Source organism: Lytechinus pictus, unplaced genomic scaffold (genome assembly GCF_037042905.1).
Source record: "Lytechinus pictus isolate F3 Inbred unplaced genomic scaffold, Lp3.0 scaffold_31, whole genome shotgun sequence".
Classification (NCBI taxonomy): Eukaryota; Metazoa; Echinodermata; class Echinoidea; order Temnopleuroida; family Toxopneustidae; genus Lytechinus; species Lytechinus pictus.
In genome coordinates, this window is record NW_026974151.1 from 303,816 (window position 1) to 320,917 (window position 17,102).

A 17,102-nucleotide genomic window follows, 5' to 3' on the forward strand; every position below is an offset into this window, starting at 1 on the left:
ATTGTTTCTTGGCAAGAACAGAAATAATCAACAGGAATAGGCTGCAAATTTCCGATCTGGCAGTGGCGGAGGCATACATTTTGCGGGGCTGTGTTTGGTAATTTTCTATTTATTTTTTTTTGTTAATATCCTTTACGGCAGATATGGCAGACTGTTATCCTGACAAGAGCTGGACGCTTGTCAAGTACCTGCGAGATGGAAAATATGACGTGATCCCGTTTCGCTGGGTTCGAAAGAGGCATGGGGAAGACTGCCAACGCGCCTGGTTCGCAATAAATGGGACAGTCAAGGCACCAGAGTACACTCGTCTCAAGGAAACCTGTGCGAAGCCCCCAAGTTCCAATATTTCTGAATGGCTCAAGGTTGCTGTTGTAATACGCCAAGGTACTTTTGTTTTATATCTCTTTTACCAGGGGCTGATCCAGGATTTTGTGAAGGTGGGGGGCACACAAATCTCCGAAAGTTTTCTGACAAGCAAGCAAAAAAAAAAGGGTTGTCAGTTTTAAAGTGGGGAGGCACACTTTCTTGAATAAAGAGGGGGCACAATGTTTATTTTTCTTTCAAAAAGTGGGGGGCACGGGACAGATGTGCCTCCCCCCAACTCCGCCATTGTTTGTTACAGCATTTTTCTAAAATTTAAAATGCCTGTGTGCAAATTTCTTTGTTTCTTTTATGATTTGCTTCTTAGCAATAACTGACTAGGAGGTTGGCCAGTCCCTTCTAAAAGAACGCCTTGATGCCTCGTCTTCATCAGATGCTCCTCAAAAGGATGCACAGCGACCAAAGCGTGTACGTGCTAGGCCAATGCGGTTAGCTGAAGATGACAACGATGATAGCAACCATAATTGGAGCTCTGATGCTGATGAGCACTCGTCTAGTTCCGAGGAGCTTGACACCGTCCAGTCAAAGAGTAAGCCCAAAACAATTTGCGAATCTGATTAGACAGATCGAATATTTGAATATTCGGTCATATGTAATTGAGGATAATTTTTAGTGGAAGGCATTAAAAGTGACAGTGAAATTCACAACTGCCTGATGTAATTATTATCAGCATTTGTTTTAGAGGAGTGAAATCTCTTTTTTTTTTCTTTCTTTTTTTTTGTAGAACTCCTTTAGGCATTCCAACTCAAACATTTATAACCACAGAGTAAAGCTTAAATATTTACGTAGTTACAATATCTGCTATAAAACAGTCTATATTTTAAACCCTTTTTACACTGATTACTCCGGCATTTATGTATATCTCATGCATGTACATAGCAACAAGCAAGACCACTATCCAATGACCCTAGTGCTTTGATATAAAATGAGAACCTCTGTTGGTGAGGTTTGGTTGTTGTTTAACCGAGTAGACTTGCATGTGCTTTGTTGATATTGACGTGTCTTGGAAATTACTTGTAAATTACTGGATCGTAGGTAGATGATATTTAACAATGTTTCCATTTAATTTTATAATATGTGTACAATCTGACATGTCACATCAAATATCTAAGGGATGGTTCACCATAAATAGACCGGTTTACTAACATATTACAATTTTATGCATGCTTTTTAAGAAAAAGGTTGTTCTTGACAACCTGAAAGCTTGCCCATGGTTTGCCCGACATAGCAACATGTAATGCATGCAAATTGGATTCCTAGTATTGTAGTCCATTTATTAATAACAGGTTGGTGGAATACCTGGTTGCTAGGTCCTCCAGAAAGAAACATCCATAAATTTGAATAGCTTGGTAAACCGGTCTTATTGCATTCACAAATAATTCTCATTTGAAAGTAAAGAATATTCAAATATTCCATTGTCAATTCAATATTTTGAAAAGTGCCAAAAATGCAGAGGGGCAAGAAAGGAGGGACGGAAGTGTCGCATAAGAAGAGGAGAATCGGGAAGGATCCTGTTAACAAGCCACCACCCATAGGATGCCAGCAACGCCAGTCTGGCAACACTAGACGCTGAAGAAGCCATTCCCAAACCTAGGTCATTAGCTGGAGCACCTACAGGTATGCAGGTATTTTTCAGTTTAGGTACACACAAAGTTATTTCATAGTCGTAATTTAAGAACCAATTCTGGGTCCCACAATCATCGAAATCATTGAAAAAAAAAGTTGTCGTGGGAAGTCATGGAAATGTCAGATTTTTTTTTTTGGGGGGGGGTGGAAAAGTCAGAATGAAGATAATGCTTTTTTTTTTTTTTTTTTTTTTTTTTGATGACTCCTTTTAATGTCATAACAGATTATTTACAGGGTACATATTCTTATAGAGGACCAAATTTAATTAAAACTTATTTAAAAGTTGACAAATCGTATGCAGTTGGCGATAAATGCAGAGAGTCCAACCAGTACAATTTTCTGTATTTTATTGAGAAATGAAACAAGAATGCGGAATTATGCATATGTCTTGCAAAATATGGGATTTTGAAAGTCTGATTATATCTTATAATTATACATATCAGTGCAGTATGCACAGACAAAATGCACAAAAACGTAACCACTGTGTAGCGTGTGCGTTGCACGTGCAGCATGCATTCACCCACGGGGGTACCATGCGCAGTACTGCCCGTCTGTGTTGTCCTGCTGGTCTAGTCTGTGGTCCGCAATGAATTAAGTGTGATCAATGTTCGCCTGTGAGCTGCTCTCGCGCTGTGCAGCATCTATCAACACAGCGGAATGAATTGCTAGGTTTCAAAATCAACTTTTCCAGAAAAACAGAAGGCAAACTTTCAAGAAGTATTTTAAGCAGTGTTCATGAATTGCATTGTCCAGAAGGGAGGAAAACGGTGCAAAGGCCTACAATTTGTTCATCCGACTCTTCCATTGAACATGGAGGTACAAATGATTTCTTATTAGCAAAACTCTGATTTTCACGTTTTATAATCCTGAAATGCTAAGTTGGCAGCTCTGTTAATGCCATAGAAACTGTCATATTGTAGTCCTAAATCATGAAATTTGGTTTTCAGATTTCTTTGGAAACCCGGGGTGATTTACTAACTGGGATCAATATGGTCCCAAAAATCAGTTACTGGGATTGATGTCAATCCCAGCTTAAAATTAATTCAACTTTTCTGAATCACTAAATCGCTTTTAGAGTGGAAACAATTTTATCATGAATATATATGAGCACAAATGAATATTTACAAGTGCACTTAACCAACCAATCAACGTCAAATTTCAGTCACCGCCCCTTAGTCACCCGACCTAATTCTCTACCTGGCGCGCGCTACCTAGCCATTGCATCAATTGTGCGCACACGCATCGATAGCAAGCAGGCACAGCATAGCCGCGGGCGGGCATGCAGTGAAGTGGCCATTTGTGATCGTTAGAAGTGATACGGATCACTCCCAACCCGGAGAATGAAACTCTTGGAGCAAGTTAGCTTTTGTGAAAGCAGAAAAATAAAAGAATAAGATCAACAAAACTTTGAGTAAAATAGGACTAGTAATAAAAGAGTTATGAGCATTTGAATGTCGAGATCACTAATGCTATGGAGATCCTCCCATTGGCAATGCGACCAAGATCTGTGATGTCACACACGTACAACTCTCCCATTTGGACACTGAAAATATACCCCAAAACATCTCTTTTTGCTCATTCTAATCATATGACAAACGATTCATCAATGATATAATGTTGTGAAACCTCTGTACTTGTCATCTCATAAAGAGAACACCTCACCTTGTGATAGACTCTATAAAAGTGAGAATATAAGTGAATTAAGTACTAAAGTAATGAGGGAGTTGTACGTGTGTGATATCACAGATCTTGGTCGCATTGCCGTTGGGAGGATCTACATGGCACTAGTGATCTCAATATTCGAATGCTCATAACTTTCTTATTATTCATTCAATCTTCCTCAAACTTTCAACAATATGTTATTTCTTTGATTTTTCTCTTTGATATGGATTCAGCTGGTTTCATTCTCCTTTAAAATCAATTTAGAGGCTGAAATCAATCCCAATTACCTTAGTGAACCAGTTTAATAGTGAAAGCAATATTGCTCTTAGGATAGATATTGATCTTAAAATTGATTTTTATTATTATTATTAATTTTAGCTGTAAGTTAATCATCCCCAGGTAATTACTCCATATATCTTTTTTTTCCTTTACAGCGAAAGTGTCAAGTGCCCTTTCGAGACCAAGGCCAACAAAGTCAAACATGGGTAGGTCACAAACACAAATTGCATCAGAAACATAATCCTTAAGCAGATATGCATTGATTTTTAAAACTGAATTGATTTTCATAATTGAGGAGGTGAAGCTTATATAGAAGACAGGTTTTTCAAAATTCAACACGTAGATACATTTCTAGTACTGTTTATTATCATTGTCAAATTGCTTATATACAGCCCTAACATGGCACCAGAATAGCTCTCCAAAAACCGCTGAGATGCGTGACATCAATGATTGGGCATTCTGGTCTAGGCAGAATCTGTACCATAAACATCTCACATATTTTCTGTGCCTGTTTTCTCGCAGTCTCTTCAGTTAATCTTCTTAGTTCATTACCATTAGTCTAAATGTTTAATCTGTTTCCTCTCTCCCAAGACCGTACATTGGTTTATTTGAATGGAAAATGAAGCATGACAAGAATAAAGCAACAATTTGCTGCTAACCAAAATATAGATGCCATGGCATTTACACCTGCATTCACCGCTGTACGTCGGGTGTCCTTGCATTCATTCAGGGGTTTTTAAGTAGTTAATTTGATTGTTCATCAACCACTGTCCTGTGTACTTACAAACTAAATATTTCAGTAATCAAAATCTGTTTTGTTTGTATGTATTTCAGATTGGTGTTAAATCTGTACATGTGTGAATACACTGAGTTCTTACAATTTGAAAAATAGATGCACTGTACTCAGGGTAAAAAATACACAGGGGCGACGGGCGATTTTGCCCCTGTAAAGCACGAAATAGCCCCTGTCGGCCAAATTAATACCATTGAAAACATTACACCTTGGGGCGATTTTTCCCCTAAGATGCTAAAAAGAGCCCCCATACAGCAAAAAGTTATTTTTTAGCCTGCACTGTAGTAATGTTCATTCTGTACGGGATGTTGTCTGCTTAAACTAGTTTGCCCCGTCACTGACGTCACACATTTCAGCATTTTTTCGGAGAGCTATTCTGGTGCCATGTCAGGATGTATATTAGCAATTTGATAATGATAATAATCAGTACTAAGTTGAAATGTTTCTAGGTGTTGAAAAAAAATTGTCTTGTATAGGCTTCACTTACTCAATAATGAAAATTAAGTCATGTTTAAAAATCAATGAATATCTGCAAAGCATTGACCATTATTTTGTTATTTATAGGTAACTCTGCCTAAGTTGAATCAATTGGGACCACTGAAATCTGTTCGACTTAGGCGAAATTTAGCTTGGAAGAGGTAAAAAACTTGTTTTGCTCATTCTGTTCTGAAAAATTGCTTTGACTAATGCAATTATTGGATTTATGGAAGGTTGACTTGTGCAGAGTTAACTATTTGATGTATCAAAATAACTTATTTTTACAGTTCCCATGGACTTGGATGATGACTTACAAGAACACTCTGAAGTCTCGGATGCTACTCCACTAGAGAGTGTAGTAGGTGGGTATTATATACAGCAGTGAATTTAACTATCCAAGGAATTAATACATAGCAAGAAGTTCGCAGTATCGATTCCTACAAGGCCGCGTCACCTACGTGTATATAAAAGTTAGCGTTGTGATTCAGGGGCAAATACTTTCCACTAGAAAAGGTCAATGTGAGCGCGCTTGATCAAGGGCTGATTTTTTTATATTTTTTTAAATTTTGCTTATGGCATGATCAGCGAGATTAGCTTAGAAGAGGGGAAAAAACTTGTTTTGCTCATTCTGTTCTGAAAAATTGCTTTGACTAATGCAATTATTGGATTTATGGAAGGTCGACTTATGCAGAGTTAACTATTTGATGTATCAAAATAACTTATTTTTACAGTTCCCTTGGATTTGGATGATGACTTACAAGAACACTCTGAAGTCTCAGATGCTACTCCACTAGAGAGTGTAGTAGGTGGGTATTATATACAGCAGTGAATTCAACTATCCAAGGAATTAAAACGTAGCAAAGCCGCGTCACCTACGTGTATATAAAAGTTAGCGTTGTGCATCAGGGGCAATTCTTTCCACTAGAAATTGTTCAATGTCAGCGCACTTGATCATAGGCTGATTTCTTTCTTTTTTTTTGAATTGTGCTCATGGCATGATCAGCAAGATTTTTTCTACCTTAAAATACATGCGGTATGAAAAAACACTTAATTGTTTGAGAACAATGGCGATATTACTTTATTCCATGCTCTGTGGACCATTGAACGTTGTGTGGTTGGAGATCAATGAATGTATGCATATCATCATCTTGGCACAAGTCAGATTATTACTCAAGTCTGACAAACTTAGTCGGTCCTGTTGGATCCAACTTACAGTATACTTCGTTTTGCAATTTTATCACTAGGGAACAGCATTGATGCTAATGATGCAACTAATACAACCTATGATGGGGGACGTGACGATGGTGCTATGGACAAAGGTAGTCCTGTACACAACACTCAGGTAGGTAAATTGTGCCCCAGTCTCATCATCCACTCTCCTATTGCCAATTCTACACATTGAGCTGGTAAAATAAGATTTCATGTCTGCTGAGTGTAACTCGACGGTCCTGTACATCTGGACTTCAAACTGTACAACACACAGTTGTCAAAAAAAGAAAGGAACCTTGAGCTGTTTAAAATTTGGTGTCTGCTATATTAATTGTATCCCCCGAAAAGTCGTTTGGGGGTAGTCAGGGTAGTATGGATTTGGAGAGATTTCGTTGTGAGTGCTCTACCGACCGCAGTACTTCTCGAATCATCGTCAAAATTAGCATGAAGGTACATTATTGTAAGGCAATGACACCTGTTGTTTTTGGTGTGGGCGGAGTGTTCGTTGCCATGGTAACCTTGTTTTTGTGGAAATATTCTGAGAACCTGTAGCTTCTGCTGGTTTTACCCGATTGTCCGTAATTTAGCACACAGATGCAATATTAGAAGGTAAAGTGAAGAAGCCTATCGTTTTTGGTGTGGGCAGAGTCATTTTGCCATGGTAATACTTAGGAAAATAATACAGATTGTCTCGGGAGTGCTCTACCGGCTGCAGTTCTTCTTGCATCATCTTTAAATTGGCATAGAGATGCATTATGGTAAAGCAGGAACTTCTATCTACTCGGCTTGACAATTTGCACAAACCTAGGAAAGTTCTTTCCGTTGAAGTTTTTTATTGATTTGTGATCCTATGTGGTATATGAACATTTTCAGCTTTGTTGCCCGAACAGCAACTTTGGGCAATTTGCATAATTCGCATAAATCTGTAAGGATACACGTTATGCAGCGCAAAGACAACTTACACAGAATGTTTAAACTGTTCTACGTACTATTATGCATGTGCGCTGATACGAAACTCTAATAGTGTTGTCCATCTCGTGAATTCATCCTGTGATAAAATGAAGCGAGGTACGCTGATGTATACTACTTCATAAAATAGGGGTTTGTTGGGGCGTAGAATCAATTTTAAGGATATTCTTGCAGTTGGAGATCACATGTTAGTACTGAAAATCAGTAGTCTTATAATTAGAATGATCTTACAGAGGTACATTCTTAACATGTTTGTGTAAATGTATATCATTTTTTTTGTTTACTTCAGCCATGTTCTAGTTGGACTAAGTAGCATACATACACAGAAATACATATTGTTTGAAAATAATCTGAGCACTAGCATACTAGCATAAAAATAACTATATAAAGTTTTATAATTAAATAGATAGATACCTTGATTGATATGACTGCAACATCCTTAGTTATTACAAAACACCAATAAAATAGACATTTAAATAATTAGAAACAGGCTTGGGGTTTGGGGTGTTCATTTTCATATTGATTTGATTCCTACGGCTAAACCTAAACAAGAGTATCCCCCAAAAGGAAATGTGAAAAAATACAAGATAGTCCTAAAGACTGCTAATCTGTTTGCTTACATTTCATACTGGTTCATTAGGAGAAGGCCTAGTTTAGATGAAAGTAATACACATTCATTTGTTCACAGATAACCAGAAAGACATCTACATGAAACTTTATTACAAAAGCGTGATTTAAGTTGTAAAAAAAAAGATTGAAATAAATTCTTTATCCCACAAAACCCCTAAATGAAAGTATCAAACATGCACATCCATATCAGATAAAGTGTCTGTAAGGTCGTTTCGTTTTAGCACAGGTTAAATTCACGAGATGGACAGTTCCATATCAGTGCACATAGACAATAAGTACATAGAACAGTTTAACATTCTGTGTAAGTTATCTATGCGCTGCATAACCTGCATCCATGCAGATTTATGCAAATTGCCCAAAGTTGCTGTTTATGCAACAAAGCTGAAAATGCTCATTTACCACATAAGATCACAAATCAATGAAAAACTTCAACGGAAAGAACTTTTCTAGGCTTCTCTGTAGGATAAATAGGGCTGTCAAGCCAACTAATCGTTTGTAGTGTGGGTGGAGTCATCACCATGGTAACATTTTTTGTGGAAATAAATATTTTGTGAAAATATTCTAGAACCAATTTTTTCATGATTGTTATGAACTATGTGCAAATTGGCACATAGCTCTGAATTAACATGATGTGAAAAATCAAATTTTAGGGATGGCTGCTAAGCGTTGCCAAGGCAAATTGGCAACCACACATTCAGAATTGAGCATCTATTTTTATGGCCGAATAAATAATAGTAATAATAATAACAATAACTGGGGGAAAATAATTTCATTTTCCTATAGCTCCTGCACTTCTTCTAGGGGCTCACGCTGCTGTCACAAAAGTTATCACATAGGGAAAACACAGACAAATCCCACTTTTACAATAAGTCAGTGGGAGTTTGATTTTGCAGATTACTGTATACATGTTATTTCGAGTTGGAACCTAGTGATTCAAACAAGGCCTGTGCCAAAGCTGTAACAGAACAGCAAAGTACAGCTGTTGAGGAGCATGGTATAGTCAGAAAATTCTAGATATCTGAATGAGAGGCATGCTATCAACAGCTATCAAAATAGGCCAACAGGTAACAGCATTCCATACGCTTTGTGAACGGGGCTGAAATTCCGACACACCACAATGCTGATAGAAATAACGCATTGCAATGCTATGCCACAAATTGGCCTAGTTTGATCCAGAACCTAACATGCATTTTCTTTTTGATCTGTACTTTATATTTCAGGATAAACTAGATGTAGTATTGAGAAAGCTCAGTGAGTTTATAACCATCGAGAAAGCCATCCTTGACAGGCTGGCTTCTCTTGAAAGGGGGGTAGCAGCCCTGAGAGGGGAGGACATATCACCATCCACCCCGAGAACTGTCACTGAAGATGAAGAAGGCTCACAAGAGGAGGGGGAGGAAGGACTCGAATTCAAGATGCCAGCAGAAACAGAAGAGGAGTTTCTGCTGAATGACAACCGGTTGGCAGACTCTCGCACACGCCGTTTGGTGGTAAGTGTAAATGATTATGTTGTAATTAACTGCAAACAAGGAATATATATTTAACCCTTACTATACTGGGGGGGGGTGGGCGCCCCCACCCCCCTTGACAAATTGTGCCACGCATTTTGTACCACTCCATTTCACACCAAGCCACATTCTTGATTTTTTTCCTTCAGTTCTTGTGCATCTTTTGACACCAAGCTTACAACAAGTGGAATGCCTCTGGCCGTCTCACCTGCATCACGCGATTCAATATAGCAGCAGTGCTGATTTTGAAAACTACTATAACTCGCACAAGATGTTCAGTGATACTTGGTTCCTCTTATTTCCACGTTTTATGAACTAGACCAATACACTTATAGAGATATGATGGCAATTCAACAAATACCCCCAACGTGGCCAAAGTTCTTTGACCTTACATGACCTTTGACCTTGATCATGTGACCTGAAACTCACACAGGATGTTCAGTGATACTTGATTACTATTATGTCCAAGTTTTATGAAGTAGACCAACACACTTTCAAATTTATGGTTGTAATTCAACAAATACCCCAATTTGGCCAAAGTTCATTGACCCTAAATGACCTTTGACCTTGATCATGTGACCTGAAACTTGCACAGGATGTTCAGTAATACTTGATTACTATTATGTCCAAGTTTCATGAATCAGATCCATAAACTTTCAAAGTTATGATGGTAATTCAACAGATACCCCCAATTCGGCCAAAGTTCATTGACCCTAAATGACCTTTGACCTTGGTCATGTGATGTGAAACTCATGCAGGATGTTTAGTGATACTTGATTAACCTTATGTATAAGTTTCATGAACTAGGTCCATATATTTTCTAAGTTATGATGACATTTCAAAAACTTAACCTTAGGTTAAGATTTTGATGTTGATTCCCCCAACATGGTCTAAGTTCATTGACCCTAAATGACCTTTGACCTTGGTCATGTGACATGAAACTCAGGCAGGATGTTTAGTAATACTTGATTAACCTTATGGCCAAGTTTCATGAACTAGGTCCATATACTTTCTAAGTTATGCTGTCATTTCAAAAACTTAACCTCAGGTTAAGATTTGGTGTTGACGCCGCCGCCGCCGTCGCCGTCGCCGTCGGAAAAGCGGCGCCTAGTCATGTGACCTTTTGTGAACTCATGTCAGCCTGAAAATGAGAATTTCTGAGTTTTGTGTACAAAACAAATGGAAAACTACAGTTCGTCGTGTTTCTCCTTTATCACCTATAATTTCTTCTTCGAGAAGTGATCACAGAGGAACATCAAATAGCCCAGTACAGTAAGGGTAAAGCGTTTGGCAATGTTCAGGCTTGCAACTTCTATTAGGATCCATTGATTTCTTCTCTTCTTCTTCTTTTTTTTTTTTACTTCTCATGAATGCTATTACAAATTGGAAAAAAAAGTACAATGTCATGTGTTTTGCAGTTTCCTCATGTATGTCTGGATGTTTTAATGATTGAAAATTTCTCAACCTTTCTTGAAACACAGCGAAACAAGCTTCTTAAGGAGTTCCAGCGCGTGCCATCAGAGAGCTTTCTGAGGTTGGCGTTGTTCAAGCTCATTCAGCACCAGGTCGTAGAGGCGATCACTTGGGGTGGAGGGAACGGTACAACTGGAGTGAAGGAATCCAACCACCGGGTGCTCATGGAAGGTAATACATGCACCATTTTGTTGTTCTGCATCTGTGAAAGTTCATTGGGATAATGTGGCAATTTCAGTTGACTCTCATTGATACTTCCACACTTGATACAAATTCTGGTTATAGCAAACATAAAGCCTTGGTCATGATTGGGTTTTATGTGCACAATGAGCGGGATGAGCATTCCTCTGATCTGATATAAACATTTTCTGTAGGCCCAGCTGACTTTGTATTAACAAGAGTCGATTGTAGATGTACCAGTGAAAACATGTAAGTTTAAGTGGCTTAATTACTGTAAACATTCTGGAATCTATTACACATGAACTTATTCCTGGGTTCATTTCAAATAATTTTTTGGCACTTGGTCTCGGTTCCTAAAATTTCCTCAAGTGGGGTCATGAGAGGAAATCCCAAACCCAAATTTAAATGTTTTGGGTCATGTGGTTTGTAGGTTACAGGTCATTAAAAAATTTTAACCTTTTGATTTGTCCTATAACTTTGAACAGCTATATCTCCAGATGTATAGAGAAATTAATCTCTGTAAACATTTTTCTCCACATTTCTTTAATGTTTTTAGATATGGTGGAGAGACACTGAGGGAGGAACAAATTAAAGCCTACGTTGCACTCCAAGCTTGCCTCACTCATCAAGACTGCGTCTATCACCAAGGGTGGATCAAAATTTGAATTCCGGAAAAAAAAGGCAATTGAAGCGATGAGAAAGAAAAGACAGGAGGAAAAAGACCGCAAGGCAGCGGAGGGTACCAATCTTCAGGCTGGGGATGCTAGCAACAGTGATTAGAAAGCATTTTTTTTTTGCAAGTTTTCATCCTCTTGATTTTGATGACACATAGCATCCATTCCAGTTCTTTGATTTGAACAAAATAAAGTTGTGGTAGACTGATTATCTGATTTTAAGAGGAAGTTTTACAATATTCCAAAACTCGCATGCAATACATGTAAACTCTTATAAATTGGTTTTTGACTGTTGGATTTTTGTGGGCCACCGTGTATATGTACAATAATGTATTCCCTTATTAAGGAAAATTTAACACAAAACTTTATCACAGTTGTCAATGCTGTTGTCTCTCAAAGGTGCCATCCAGAAGTGTGTATGTGTGTGTATATATATGTATATCAAATTAATGAAACGAGAAAAAGAAAAACCAAGATTATACAAAAATAAAACTTCACAAGCACTTTCAGTTTATTCTTCATCTTCAAGAAAGTTTGTATAGTGAACTTATTCTTGTGTAATCTTGGTTTTTCCTTTCTTTGTTTCATCACTTTGATTTATACATTGCTATTGCACTTTGGATTTCTTCGTTTAAATATGTGTGTATATATATATATATATATATATATATATATATATATATATATATATACACACACACACACACACACATATATATATATATATATATTGAATTTGAATTTTTTTTTAGTTTGAATTTTTTGAATTGTAATAATCAGTTTTATGTACCCTTCAAAAAATGTCAGGCCACGATACTGAGCATATTGCTTCCAAAGGACTACATTTTAGGTACATGTATGCATGTTTCAGCAAAGAGTGCTGTTATATTGTGTAGAAGCATTTGTTACATGTAATAAGCCAAGATGCTTTAACTTCACAGTATTGTGTGCTGCGTCTGAACAAGATATCTTGCTAGGTTGTGGGTGCTAGTTAACAGCAGGTTTATATAATTGCAAATGTTGTATTATTATCCATTTGAAAAGTGTATTAATTATAATGCCATTATGCCAATTTGTATTTATGAAATACAGGTATTGTATGTCACATTGTCTAAATTTTGAAACCAACTATATGGTTTAAATTTTGAAACCAGTTATATTGACATTTTCGATAACTTGAACATTTTACAACTCAAGTTTATAATTATATGTAAGTACAAGAGAGCTGAAAGAAAATATGTACTTGCAGGAAAATAAAAAACAGATTTTTGTTTTATGTACCATAAAAGACTGGGTCAGAAAATGCCTTTGTGTGTATGCACCGATTTGCTTATCAAAACCAACATGCGTGTTTGTTGTGTGTATGATTACATTCATGAGTGTGTTAACGTGCAGCTTCTGCTGGTCTCTGAGTAGTCTCGATCATCATATGGTTTCAACTGGAACCAGTTCATCCGGGAGCTGTTTCATAAAGCTGTTCGTAATGTTACGAACGACTTTACGCATGACTGGAACATGTTCTCAGTTGATATACTATGCTTATTCTCAATCATGGAGCACAAGAAATGATCACCAGTCGTGCGTAAAGTTGTTTGTAACTTACGAACAGCTTTATGAAACACAGCCCTGGTCTCATTTTGTGGGAAATATGTTTAAAGAAACATAATAATGATAACCTGCTTTTATATAGCGCTTGATACATTAGAACATCTCTGTTCTGCTGTGTTCCCTTTGTTATAGCCAGGCGGATACAAATGTATTGGTATTACCATGGGCACATGCCACAGATAATAACACGGCAATTCCACAAATTTCAGTTATATTATCCTTCCTAATATTGGGTAAATGGGGTATATTGGCCCTCTGATGGTAAGGACATGGCAATGCCGGAAATTACGGTTTCATCATCCCTGGCAATATTGGGTAAATTGGGTAATATCAGGTGGTAACATGGCAATACCGGAAATATCAGTTGCATCATCCCGGGTAATTTGGGGTAGTATTAGGTGGTAATAACGTAGCAATGGGGGAAATATTGGTTATATCATATTGTGTAAATGGGGTAATATTGGCTGGTAATAACGTGGAAATGCTGAAAATATTTTACATCATCCCGGGTAATATTGGGTAAATGGGGTAATATTTGGTGGTAATAACGTGGCAATGCAGGAAATACTGGTTACATTATACCAGGTAATATTGAGTAAATGGAGTAATATCAGGTGGTAAAAACATGGCAATGCAGGAAATATCGGTTACATTATCCCGGTTAATATTGGGTAAAAGGGGTAATATCGGGTGGCAATAACGTGGCAGTGCGGGAAATATCGGTGACATATACTGGGGAATATTGGATAAATGCAATGATATCGGGTAAATGCAGTAATATCGGGTGGTAATAGCAAGGCAATGCTGGAAATATCGGTTACATCATAGCGGGTAATATTGGGCAAATGGGGTAATTTTGGGTGGTAATAACGCAGAAATGCTGGAAATGTCGGTTACATCATACCAGTAATATCGGGTAAATGCAGTAATATCAAGTGGTAATAACATGGCAATGCTGGAAATATCGGTTACATTATCCCGGGTAATATTGGGTAAATAGGGTAATAACGGGTGGTAATATGAAAATACTGGAAATATCGGTTACATCATACTGGGTAATATTGGGTAAATGGAGTAATATCGGGTGCGGGTAATAACGGGGCAAGATCGGTCTACTATTTCCCCGTTACTTAGTAACGGGGGGAAATAGTAGACCGATCTTTCCCTGTTATTACCCGCACCCGATAATAACTACGTTATTACCTACGTTACAACCCGGGTAATATCAGGTAATAACATGGCAATGCCGCCGGAAATATCGGTTACATCATACCGGGTAATATCATGAAAATACTGGAAATATCGGTTACATCATACTGGGTAATATTGGGTAAATGGAGTAATATCGGGTCCGGTTAATAATGGGGAGAGATTGGTCTACTATTTCCCCGTTACTACCCACTGGTGTTACCGTGGTAATACTACGTTATTACCTGTTACAACCTGGGTAATATTGGGTAAATAGGGGTAATATTTGGTGGTAATAACGTTGAAATGTTGGAAAAATCGGTTACATCATACCGGGAAATATTGGGTAAATGGAGTAATATCGAGCGGTAATATTGTGAAAATAACTGGAAATATCGGTTACATCATACTGGGTAATATTGGGTAAATGGAGTAATATTGGGTCCGGGTAATAACGGGGAAAGATTGGTCTACTATTTCTCCGTTACTACCCACTGGTGTTACCGTGGTAATTACCTGTTACAATCCGGGTAATACTGGGTAAATAGGGGTAATATTTGGTGGTAATAACGTGGAAATGTTGGAAATATCGGTTACATCATACCGGGAAATATTGGGTAAATGGAGTAATATCGGGCAGTAATATCATGAAAATAACTGGAAATATCGGTTACATCATACTGGGTAATATTGGGTAAATGGAGTAATATCGGGTCCGGGTAATAACGGGGAAAGATTGGTCTACTATTTCCCCGTTACTACCCACTGGTGTTACCGTGGTAATAACTACGTTATTACCTGTTACAACCCGGGTAATATCCGGTAAAATGCCCAGTGGGTGTTTACACTATATGGGATCCTTCTTTTAAGAAAATGTTTTCTAGTGAAAAGTTCACAACCCAAAGGATGTACAATGGTATGTCCACTGCAGTCCACAAAGTCAATAGCACTAGCAGAGTGGCACAGAAGGATGAATAGTCCCAGATGAACAGCCTGCATTGTGATTTATTTCAGTCTAGGCATTCAAGTTCATTGAAGTAAACAATGCACAATAGCTACACAGTAAAGGTATAGTGATGCATAGAGGTGCATACATACAACATGGATGTTTTCATACTATGTAAGCATAGACAACCACCAAAAAAGTAACTTCGAAAATACACATGAAATCATCAAATAATAAACTTACAAATTACCCAGCTGATGCCATGCAACTTACATATTCACTTAGTAACAATATAAAAGATCATATGCAACAGAATAAAGTAATTAAGAGCTCCTAACTGGAGAGCCGCAAAAGCATGTGCACATGCTCATGCGCTCATCCAGATTAAAGGGTTTGCCTGTTTGAACTTTCGGAACAACTCAGGATTACATGTCACTGATCGATACTCAAAGAAATAAAGCTCATAAGGATATGAATTGAAATTATATTATGGGATTTTAATGATTTTAGAGCATATATAAGGTAACAATTGAGGGTGTGTACACAACGACTACATGATGGGAAGCTATATACAAGGTTTGACTAAAAAAAAGGGTTATAAGTATGGTTAACAACTCATTTTTATTGTATTTATACAAGTCTAGATCAACCATGAAGATACATTACAGAAGTTATTACCTAAACAAAACATTGAGTTTAGGGTTAATAGAATATCCAAAACCTGATAAACAATGCCCACACTTGGATAAGAAAATAAACCTACCAAGAACTATATCATTCCACTTTATGGTGTATAATTTTTGGCATGTAACAGTTTCTTCTAAAAAAAATAAGGAAAATGATACTAAGTATCATACATTTTATTAATGAATACACCCAGAATGGAAGCGTCTAGATTTTTAAAGATAAACTTTTACTTCCATCTATTTTTCCTTTCTTATCAAGGAATACCAGAACAAATGCCAGTCCAATGATAATAATGATGAATACATTATACGCAATATAACAGAAGAGTAAAAGATGAAAAGGAGAAAGACGTTGAAAAGGCAGTGAAAAATATGAAGTAAACACGTGAACAAGGACCACACTAAATAGCGGCACCATGTTTCTTGTCTGTCATTCACGACATTAGGCCTATCCTTGGGAAGAATAATGGTCATTCGTCAATTACTACAAATTATGTCTTATGCTGTAGATATTGAACTTTTGGATTCAGGATTCATTAAAATAAAGTGTTTCTTTCAGAACAATTTTACAGATAATCAAAAACATAAGTAGAAGGAATAAAAAGTGTTATTCTGTTTCTTATTCATACCAATATCTTCACGGTTTTTCTTCTTACTCTTCCTCTAATTTCACCTCTATTTCTTTTTAACCTTCTTATTCGACTGACATAATTACAGTCAGTCATTGAATGATTAATATCTACCGAACAAGATTATGTTCAGCAAAAACACACGTTGTAGGCATAGACGCATGTACACACTTAAAAATAGGTA

General features: G+C 37.2%; 1 pseudogene; it reads left to right on the forward strand.

Annotated features, from left to right (window-relative positions):
• The first annotated feature begins 692 nt into the window (after window positions 1-692).
• On the forward strand, window positions 693-12,348 carry LOC135153104 (uncharacterized; annotated as a pseudogene).
• The last annotated feature ends 4,754 nt before the right edge of the window (window positions 12,349-17,102 follow it).